Source organism: Triticum dicoccoides, chromosome 3A (assembly GCF_002162155.2).
Source record: "Triticum dicoccoides isolate Atlit2015 ecotype Zavitan chromosome 3A, WEW_v2.0, whole genome shotgun sequence".
Classification (NCBI taxonomy): domain Eukaryota; kingdom Viridiplantae; phylum Streptophyta; class Magnoliopsida; order Poales; family Poaceae; genus Triticum; species Triticum dicoccoides.
This window is the reverse complement of record NC_041384.1, coordinates 314414826-314426948: the sequence shown is the minus strand read 5'-3', so window position 1 is coordinate 314426948 and position 12123 is coordinate 314414826.

Below are 12123 nucleotides of genomic sequence, written 5' to 3'. Positions count from 1 at the left end.
AGCGGCTGAATAGAGCACCGAGAGTCACCACTAGGCTACTACGCAGGTGTACTTTCCCTGCATTGATAGTACAACGATGGTTCTAGAGCACAGTAGTACCCTCCACTTCCAACTGTAGCTCCTTGGCCCTGAGATTCAAGAGTTCAAAAATGGTGCACTATACTAGAAGTACAGTACATCGCACTACTAGTTGAGAAAGTAGTACTAGTACTACTACAGTACGAGTATGTACTCCTCCGTCACATAATGTAAGACGTTTTTTGGCACTAGTTGGCGTGTACAAAAAATAGCAAAAACATACCCAAAATTTCTTAATCCACACCAAAAACTACTAGCTAGTGCCAAAAATTTCAGACTAGTGCTATTATTTATAGTATAATGCAATCCCATAACGTCCCATAATGCTAGTACTAGTAGTAAATAATAGCCTCACCCCTTCACTAAGGAACGATCTACAGTTGAAGGGATGAGGCCCTGCGTTTACTACGCTCTTATCTCCTCCTCGCCAGTTCCCCTCCCTCCGAAGAGAAGGCAGTTCGTTGCTGCTCCCATGGATTCGCCAAGCGGTTCTCCTCCTCATCGGGGCTAGGAGACCTTGGACGACGATCCTCTGGGAGAAATCGCACGCCACTCCGACGTCCTCACCTCTGCAAGACTCGGTCCTTCCTGCACCAACTTTTTCAAGACGGTGCTTAAAAAGGCTTGGGAAAAGGCCATGCTTGTTGGTCTTCCATGCGTCCTCGAGGAGAAGGTTCTTCTATGGGACAATCCTTCGAACAGTCCACCGCTCCCTAGCCATGGTTGCACGTTGACTGCTAGAGTTGCCGACGTTGAGAGCTAGTCGGGTTTTGTCCGATGAGTAGGTCAGTAATGGAGTTTGATCATGTAGTACTTAGTTATTCCATTTCCATCCCGTAATTTCTCCGCTGCCCACCGTCTTATATATAGGTCTGGGTCGGTGCCAACGAAGATTGGCTTGCGTACCTCTAGACTGGCTGGGCTTGAATACGTATGATGATGCCTACATGAGATTGAAGAAGATAGCAATTGTGGACCCACCGACAAAGCGACGCGGCTACGACGATTACTATCTCATCGCGGTTTTCGACATAAGGATTGCCATCAATGCAAGAGGCAGTAACGGCAGAGGCTGGCGCATCTTGGTGGTGGCAGATTTGTACCCCTACATGTTCGAAGACGTCGTGCGCCATCTAGGCCGCATCTTCGCGGTGACAAGCCAGGGGACTTGTTTCATCTGTTTGCCATCCTACGGTACGGGAGATTACAAACGAAATGCACAAACCATCATTTGCATCCCTAATGGTACTCCATTATTTTGCAGGGACCAGTCATCCCGCGATCAAAATAAGATCGTCGATCCTGGATGTGCATTTGCATCCGTGATTTGGTCTAACCTGGAACATTGTAGCTGACTTTGGCATATTGGGATCAACTATCTTAGCAGTCGTTACCCATGGTACCACTAATGTGCAACATGGTCACACAATCTACCACGATCGGACCGTCACCATCTACCCAGGTATTCCATTTTTAACCCTCTCACCTTCTCTTTCATTGTTGTTCTAGTACTCTACTTACGTACTAGTAGGAGTATTGTTTACCTTGGAGGACATGTACAGCTAGCTAGGCCCTTGAAGACTTGAACCCACTAGCTGCCACCATTTTTGTTTTTCCATGTCTTACTATCTCATCCATGTAGCCAAGAGTGGCTATATATAATAAGCCGTTTATTTTACTTCCTCTACACCGAAGTAGTACTATTTGCCGCATGGTATTACTGACCGCCATATTTGAGCACAACATTATTATGCATGGACCTTGACTATGTACGTCACCATGTGCCCAGACCTGAGATGCCACGTGTACCAGATGAACGGCGCCGAGTTCGACCCCATTGATGCTATGTGGGTGCTGAGGAACAGTCTTCGAGAGTACTCGGTTTTCATTGGGGACAGCTACCCCATTGTGAAGCGGATGCCACCTTCCGTGCACAACATGAAAGGCCTGCCATTCATGAAGCATGGTTGTGTCTTCAGTCTGCACCGCCGGATGAATGACATGCTGGGACACGCTATCCCTGATTTATGCCACTTCAGCTTGGATGAGTCTCCGTCGTGTGGAACCGGACTAGAAAGCTGCGACAATGATTCCCGTTACCACCGCTATGGATCATGCCATCCATGAAGAACACCTGGGACTGGAACCTGGAGGAGGACATGTAGCCCATCTATAACATGTAATTGGAGTACGGTAAATTGTGAACGGTAACGATGTGAATATATGTAGACTAGTCGTGCACAAATTTATCACATGAATTGGAGATGAACTTGTGTGGCATACTGGCATTTGTCCTTTAGAATTTATTACTAGTAAATGTGTTATGTTTACGTACAACTTGCGTGGTTGTTGCACGGGCTCCAACACGCTCTTTGATAAAAAAAAGGTGGCACAGCTTTGGATATACATGACGTGCCGGCATCATACAGTAGCATCGTTCGCTATAGTTGTAGTACACTCCTACTAGGACGACAACTCCTATAAAACCTTGCGCTTGGCTCTTTGCCTCTTCGGGTGGTTCAACAGTTCATACTCGTGTGAACCTTGCACTTGACTCTTTGCCTCTTCGGAAGGTCCAACAATGATGATACTACAGTACAATATGCTTCTGGCAATCTGACACCGATTGAACTGCTGCACATCCACCGCGAGGGCGAGGGAGAGGGAGAGGGTGCTGTAGTCAAAACCCTCTCCTCGTCCTGCGAACCACCACGCACGTGGGTGAGGGAGACGCGTAGTGTTACACCCACAATGCGGCTATATCTCCCACGTGTCAGGGCACGACTTAGAGGCATAGCCGCATGGTTGTTTTGTCGCAAGAGGGGTAATCTTCACACAATCCCATGTACTGAATAAGAAAGGGATAAAGAGTTGGCTTACAATTGCCACTTCACACAAATAAAAAGTTAAACATACATCATCCAGAGTACAATCAAGGTCCGACTACTGAACCAAAATAAAGGAAGACAACCCCAGATGCTAGATCCCCGATCGTCCCAACTGGGCACCACTACTGATCATCTGGAAAAGACACAAAACAACGACTAAGATCTTCATCGAGCTCTCACTTGAGTGCGGTTGCGCCACCTGCACTGGTATCATCGGCACCTACAATTGTTTGGAAGTATATGTGAGTCACGAGGACTCGGAAATCTCACACCCGTGAGATCAAGACTATTTAAGCTTATGGATAGGATAGGGTAAAGAGGTGGAGCTGCAGCAAGCACTAAGCAAATATGGTTGCTAACATATGCAAATAAGAGCAAGAAGAGAAGCAACGCAACGGCCGTGAAGCTAGAAGTGATCAAGAAGTGACCCTAAAACAACTTACGTTCAAATATAACACAAGAACCTTGTTCACTTCCCGGTCTCCGCTGAAAAGAGACCATCACTACTACACACGCGGTTGATGCATTTTAATTAAGTCAAGTGTCAAGTTCTCTACAACCGGATATTAACAAATTACCATCTACCACATAACTGCAGGCACGGCTCTCGAAAGTTTATACCCTACATGGTGTCCCAACTTAGCCCATCACAAGCTCTCACGGTCAAAGAAGGATATTCCTTCTCCCGGAAAGACCCGATCAGTCTCGGAATCCCAGTTACAAGACATTTCAACAATGGTAAAACAAGACCAGCAAAGCCACCTGATGTGCCAACAATCCCGATAGGAGTCGCACATTTCTCGTTCCCAGGGCAACACCGGATGAGACTAGCTACGAGTAAAACCAGCCCTCAATTTTCCCCGAGGTGGCCCCGCAAGCAGCTCGGTTCGGACCAACACTTAGAGAAGCACTGGCCCGGGGGGGGTAAAATTGAGATGACCCTCGGGAGCACGACTCCCAAGGGAAAAGTATTGGTTGTGGTGAGGCAAATGGTAAAACAAAGGTTGGGCCTTGCTGGAGGAGTTTTATTCAAAGCAAACTGAGAAGGGGTTCCCATAACACCCAACCGCGTAAGGAACGCAAAATCAAGGAACATAACACCGGTATGACGGAAACTAGGGCGGCAAGTGTGGAACAAAACACAAAGCATAAGGCTGAGCCTTCCACCCTTTACCAAGTATATAGATGTATTGATTAAAATAAGAGATATTGTGATATCCCAACGTATCCATGTTCCAACATGGAACAAACTTCAGCTTCACCTGCAACTAGCAACGCTATAAGAGGGGCTGAGCAAAGCAGTAACATAGCCAAACAATGGTTTGCTAGGACGGTGGGTTAGAGGCTTGACATGGCAATATGGGAGGCATGATAAACAAGTGGTAGGTAGCGCGACATAGCGGTAGAGCGAACAACTATCAAGCAAAGATAGAAGTGATATCGAGGGTATGGTCATCTTGCCCGAGATCCCGCGAGGAAGAAGAATGAGTCCATGAAGAAGATAAACGGACGTAGTCGAACGGATCCTCACAAACGCAATGTTACCGGAACAAACAAGAAGAAGCAACACCAGAAAAAAACATGGTAAACAACCATCACATCAACATGGCATGATGCACAATCAAGTCTGATGCATGTTTGGTTTAAAGAGTCATGGCATGGCAAAGTGCACAAACAATACTACAAATTAAGTGGAGCTGAATATGCAACAAGTTGTGTATAGACGAAACACCACATCAATTATTTAGTTCTCTCTCGTTTATGTACCCAACAATATTAAATGTTAATAAACATGGCAAGGGGTGAAGCATATGAAAACTACCTATCTAGGCAAGCTTAAATGAGGCCGGAACAGCAAACAACAATTCCCGAAAATCCCCATGTGCATATTTTAAGGTTGGTACTGTTCTGCCCTATACACAATTTTAGAGTTATTAAACATGCAAAGTAATGCCACGATGTTAAACTAGGCATTTTTCCACCCCATTTACATATAAATTTTGTTAAGTTTGGAGCTATGGTTATTTAGTTATGAACTAAATCATTTTTTTGACTGGTGACTGTAGGGAAAACCCCCCACAACATTTCACTTTTATTCAAATGAAAAGAATACAATGTACAAAGATTACAAGGGGTAATCAAAACAGGGAAGTAAAAGAAAGAAAAACTAATCATCTAAGAATACAAAATCCTCATGGAGGTAGAAAGGAAATCCATTTTAGAAGCTCCTCCTTGTATCTAGCCTTGACTCTGTGTTACATGAGTGTAATATCATGGATAAATTGCACTTCTCCATTTATTGAAACTCTGCCTCTCATGCCTGAACACTCTTGCATTCCTGATTATCCAAATGTTCCAGCAAGCAACAAAAACAACTTCAGTAAAGAATGGCTTTGCAAAATCATGTTTAGCTTGCATAACAATAGAAGACATGTCATCCCCAGGTGGCCATGTAACTTGCAGATAGTTCCATATTCTCACACTGAAGTTGCATTCAAAGAACAGGTGGTTCCTGGTCTCACGAGTCCTCAAGGGACAAAGAAGGCAGTTAAATCCATCATCCAGATGCCAATGCCTTCTTTCCACCATATCTTTGGTATTGAGCCTGTCCATGATTAACATCCAGGAAAATACTTTGATTTTCATTGTGCAGGAGGATTTCCATATCCACAGAAGGAGAGGGTTAAAAGACATGTTAGAATGCATGAAAGAGTAAAATAGCTTGGGCTTAAATGCATTACATGTCCCCTATGAAATAAATCATTTTAACATGGTATTTGAGCAAATTTAAACAAACAGCAATTTAAACATTTTAACATGGATGAAAGTGCCATATTATGAAACTAGACAAAATTCTAAGCATTTTACATATATGAAGTTTTTACATACGATGCACGGTTTGTGAGTTAGGATATGCATGAACATGAAGGGATTTTCTGCAAAACTGACTGGCTTTGGAAAAATAGTCAAATCGCTACGCAGGGAAAAAAATATGCCACGGGCCTAAACTGTTGGGACAAAGTGCACAGGAGACTGGAGGGGGGCTGCTCACCCATGGGCCAAGCCCAGTCGGAGAAACGGCTCGGCGGGCTGGCTAGGTGGCCTGGTAAGGCAGGGACTCGGTCAACGCTCGAGGGCGCTGCATCGGAGCAGGTCGACGCGGGCAAACCCACACCGCTCAAGGTAGAGGAACAGGAGGCAGAGGCGAGGTGGCGTCATGGGACTTGGGAGCGATGCTCATCCAACGACGGTGGCACAACGATGGGAGCCGGGAACGGGCATCGGCGCTCTAGGGTTGCAAAATTTGGTGACAGAGGGAGTTGGCGGGGATGCGAGCGTACCGCAGCTGCGACAGGAGCTCCTGCTGAATAAAAGAGAGAGGGTTCATCGAGAGAGAGATTGGGAGGTTGAGAGCCGGGGAGGAAGAACTGCCGAAGGAGGAAGGAGAAGAAAGGGAAGGCACGGAGTACAGGGAACCTCGGGAGGTTGGTGCTTGGTGGTCTGGCGAGGTCCTGCGCGGGCGCTCGAGGTAGCAGGGGGGTCGGGACGGCCATGGTAGGGCTTGAGTGGAGACGAGACGACAGCGTGAATCTGCTGGGGACGGGCCGGAGCTTGCCGGATCCGGCAGCGGGGCGATGAACGGGCGGCGGCCATGGCGCGGTCTTCTGTGTGCTGCTCGCTGGTGAGGTCGTGGTGGCGCACTCCAGCACAAGCGAAGGAGGCCTCAGGCGTGGATCTGGCCCCCGAAAACGGACCTGTAGAGGGGAGGACCGGGTGAGCTTGGGCTCCTGGCGCCTTGGCCGTCAGGGTCCTGCAAGAGAGAGAGAGAGAGAGATGTGAGAGAGAATAGGAGAAAGAAGGAAGAGAAAGAGGGACCGAGGGCGAGGGCATGGGGTCGGCCTGGTGGTGGCTCTGGTTGCCGGCGGGAGAAGTCGCTCGGGGTCGATGGTGGGAGCGGCGATGAGGCAACGGGGTGCTCCGGCAGGACCGAGGCTAGAAGGAGGAGGCGGGGGGAATTGGATCAAGGAAAAAAATAGAGGAGGCTCTGGATTGGGATGATGGAGATCCTGAGGAAGATGTGGCGGCGGTTGAAGGGACAAGTCCCTAGATTTTAGGGTTTGTCTAAATGACTAGGGGTGGACTATATATATGGAAAAGAGGGAAGTTTGGTGCATCCGATCGAAATTAGACGGTCGAGATAAAATAGACTAGGTGAGTTCAAATAAGGAAACGGAGATGTTTTAGAGATGTTTGGGGATGATCAGGATCCAACGGTCACGACTGCTCGGGTCGGGTTCGGGGAAGTTTCGAACGCGCACGCGAGGGGTCGGGTGGAACTTGTGGGCTGTGCAGAAGGCCTCGGGCTGAGAGAAGAGAAGAGAAGAGAGAGAGGCCCGACAGCAGTTTTCGGAGACCGAAAACGTCCGACGTATGACCGGCTATAATGCCACTATATGTTTAACGGTTGGGCTATCAAACGAGCTCTGAATGTGACGAAACTTGGCAGGCGGCCTACTGACAACATAACAACACTGCATGCGAACTTTCAACCCACTCCGAGAACATTTTCCAGCCACTTATAAAATAATATTTTGGACATGCCGCGGGCGCGTGCAAGTGTGTCTGGGCTCAGAACGGACAATGGAAAGAACTTGGAGACCCGGACGGACGCAAGTTTTGAAAACATGATGATGCAATGCGGATGATGACAAGGCAAAATGCAACACGCAAGCAAATGACATGGAAAAGACAGTGAATAACTGGAAGACACCTGGCGCAACGGTATCGGGGCATTACAACACTCCACCACTACAAGAGGATCTCGTCCCGAGATCTAATGATGGCATCGGAGAGAAACGGAAGAGGAAAAGGTAAAACAAAATTGCTTCTTTGAAAAATGAGTGAAACCAAAGAACCTTGCGAGGTTGAACAAATTGAAAGAAAGAATACAACGAAGATGACCAAAGTTGAAAACACTCCGTTAGAAAAGATGAACAAGGAACATTACTAGAACCTTGGAGGTTGCAAAGCTAAGAATGACGAGCACAATGGAAAAGAAGGAATTGAAACCACTCTGGTTGAAATGAGATAAATAAGGAACAAGGAAGAACAATTTCGTACAACACTCCGGTTGAAAAGAGATACAAAACTTGATAAGATGAAAAGAACTCGAATGAAAACACAACACTCCGGCTAAATGGATAAGCAAGGAAAAGAACATGATCTTGAGAAAATGAGATGATTGGTCGAAGTGAGCAACAATACAATGCCTCCGGAACAAAGAGTAGAAGCTAGATCGTTGGAAAGAAAAGAACGAAGAAGAAAAAGACAACTTCTACCACAAATGAACTAGCAAAGCACCCTTCCAAGAAGGTTAAAACGGAGTTGTTGGAAAAACCAACAATGGAACGAATAAGCTTGTAGTGGGCTTATGGAAACACCTCAACATTATGAGGTGACAAATGGCCACTAAAGGAAGCCATTGATTTGAGTGAGAGCACCAAGGCGATGAAAAACTTATTTCACCTAGAGGATAGGAGAAAACTTGGATCATTGGTAAGTACCATAATAGCAACATTACTTAGGGAAGGATTTAGGTGAAATATAACCCAAGATAACTTCAATGAAGAGATTGATGGGTTGCAAAGCATCTCCTGAATGAAGAGAAAATGATGGGTTTAATTATCTCATTCTTAACCACTTGCGAATCATGAAACACGAAGGGAAATTATCAACAATGACATAACACCACCTCAAAAGATGAGACATGAAAGAATTGCACTTCGGAATGCAAGAAGAAGAATGCTTGAACTCCTCAAAACATGACATTTTCTGAACACCATGTTTATTTTAGAGAATAGGTTGGTGGATCATCACTTCTAGAGAAATCTTGAAGAATGAATGAAGAATGAAAGGAATCCTTGATGAGCCACCATGTTGAGCCTCCATGAAGAACTCTGGTAATAAAAGGATGATAAAAAAAGAGAAGCTGAAAACACAAGGTGAAGCCTTGCAATGATTTAGATGGATCTTTGTGATGATGAGAGATTGGAACTCCGGGAAAAGAAAAGATGAAACAATTGAAACCGAGAATTTATTCATCATGAACAAACTCCAAAGGAAGGAATTAATCACTTGGGTGAAAGAAGAATAAGAATTACATTATGCGTATCCTTTAACAATTTAAATTGATGACAAGCAACGGATTTGGCATACTACTTATTCTCGTGGAAATGATTAAGAGAGATACAACGTAAACTTGAGAAAGGTGTTGATGGAACCACCGGTGGGATTTGGAAACAACGAAGAATTGATATGACAACGAAGGAAGAGAAATCTTGAACGAACCACCGTAAGAATTGAAAATGAACGGAGAAAAGATAAGGAAACACCAGGAAGAATTAGAAAATGAACGAAGATACTTGAGAGAATTTAGATACAAGTGAACAGAGAGATCCCGAGCTGATTAGATAATACTTGAATGATGCACCGGTAAGATTTGGAAAACGAGAGCTGAAAGCTGAGAATGAATAAACCCGAAATGATGGCCTTCGTGGAATCAAACTGAAAAGACTCATGAATTGCTCTAGATGGGTGAAAATAATTCTCACAATCAAAGACAATTATGAGAGGATGGCATCAAGCTTGAACTACACATCTTTGGAAAAAACGGGTATCATTTGGAGGAGAAACTCTTCTTCGGTCTTCAAATGCAGTGAATGACGATGAGAAACACCACCATGAATTGTTGAGACACTCCGGAATAATGTAGAATATAAAGGTTGAATCAACAATGAAAAGACTTTGAAAGATCTTAGAGAAAGACATATGACTGATGACAATTCATTCTTATGTCACACTTTAAAATGAATTTGAGAGTAATTCCGAGAAAAAGAAGAGTTAGGTAAGATCCTTAAAAAGACATGTGGGTTAGGGCCCACTCAAAAGATACACCGTTGAACGATATAAAAGAGAGATTGCGCCGGTTGAATTAAATGGCTTGAATGAGATTATAACCTCGAAAGAGCTTGAACGAATGCAGAGTGCAAACACGAATCTTGGAGATATATTCAGCAATCTGGAATAATTGAATAGCAAGAGGGGAATGATTATGAGGTGCACCGGCATGGGAAAGCATTTGGAACGAGGAAAAGGATATGATCAACAAATCTTGAATTGAATCCACTGGAGAAGAAAACGAATGAAGAGTGACGAACTTGCAGCTCCCTTAGCATCTTCATACGAAACACTGGGTAAAACATTGAAAGAAAAGACTGAAGAGACTTCTCACAAATAAAAGGATACATGCTTAGAAATCTGAATCCTTGAAGAAAAAGGGTGGGAGGGCGGCAAAAACAAAGAGAACTTGGGACTGATGAAACAAACACCAATGAGAAAACTGAGATTGGATCTTGCAAATGGGGAAATGATAGGATCATCTTGAGGAGAATCGCATCGGTTGGACATAGAATTGAGATGTCAATCTCGATAAATAAGAAGGGTTAGTATTCACATAGGAATATGAGAACACCACTTAGGAAAGAGGCATGGAATCAACATTTTACTTTGAAGCAACTCGAATACCACAACTCAAAACAAAACAAAGGATTTGGCTTGCAGAATAAGCCGGAAAAAAACATATGATAGACCCCATATCGTATCATGTGTCAGTTGGAAAGATATCCTACGAGATACTTGAATTCCCACTTATAACTCCCAAAACTTTCTGGTTATGCAATCAGGTGTTGGGGATATAGGGGAAGCATAATATCTCACCCAAACTAACAATCCCTACATCTAGGTGTATCCATCCTTCAACACATAACCAAGAAACCTTCAAAAATCATGTACCTCAACCTTTGAAAAGCATCCGTTATACGAGTTATGGCAATACTCCCGAACTCCCGCCCAAGTACTGGGTGGCGTCGAGGTTATCTTACCAACAACTGCATAAAAGAGATTTTCGATGTCGGCGAACTCAGGTATTCTATAACTGTAACGATAAAATTGTGACGATAGCACCTCGGAGCTCAACTCCCCGGGACACTGCCACAACCCCTAAATGTCAGGAGGTGCCAAGAACAATGTTCTCATCACAAGAATATTAGAACGATTCCAAGATACCCGCGTGATCCTAAAAAATCGTGAAATTTGAGGAGAGGAAAGTCAAAACTTCTATGTCAGGAGACCTCACCAAAGCGACGAAGGGACTAAGGAGTAAAAAGAATCCTACTCTCTGATATATATAATACTAAGACTCAAAACATTTTGTTCTAGACTCAACAACATCAGCGATTTGATCAAGCAGGGGGCTCCTAAGTCGGGGATGGCTCTGATTACCAACTTGTTACACCCACAATGCGGCTATATCTCCCATGTGTCGGGGCACGACTTAGTGGCATAGCCGCATGGTGGTTTTGTCGCAAGAGGGGTAATCTTCACACAATCCCATGTACTGAATAAGAAAGGGATAAAGAGTTGGCTTACAATCGCCACTTAACACAAATAAAAAGTTAAACATAGATCATCCAGAGTACAATCAAGGTCTGACTACGGAACCAAAATAAAAGAAGACAACCCCAAATGCTAGATCCCCGATCGTCCCAACTGGGCACCACTACTAATCATCTAGAAAAGACACAAAACAACGACTAAGATCTTCATCGATCTCTCACTTGAGCGTGGTTGCGCCACCTGCACTGGTATCATCGGCACCTGCAACTGTTTGGAATTATCTGTGAGTCACGAGGTGTAATGCCCCGAGACCGTTGCGCCAGGTGTCTTCCAGTTATTCGCTGTCTTTGCCATGTCATTTTCTTGGGTGTTGCATCTTGACATGTCATCATGTGCATTGCATCATCATGTTTTCAAAACTTGCATCCGTCCGGGTTCCCCCAGTTTCGTCCGTTGTCCGTTCTGAGCCCAGACACACTTGCACGCGCCCGCGGCACCTCCGAAATATTATTTTATAAGTGTCCGGAAAATGTTCTCGAAATGGGATGAAAGTTGGTGTGCGGTGTTGTTATGTTGTTAGTAGGTCGCCTGCCAAGTTTCATCGCATTCAGAGTCCGTTTGACGCCCCAACGGTTAACTATAACGACATTATAGTCGGTCTATCGTCGGACGTTTCCGGTCTCCGGAAACGGTTGTCAGGTTC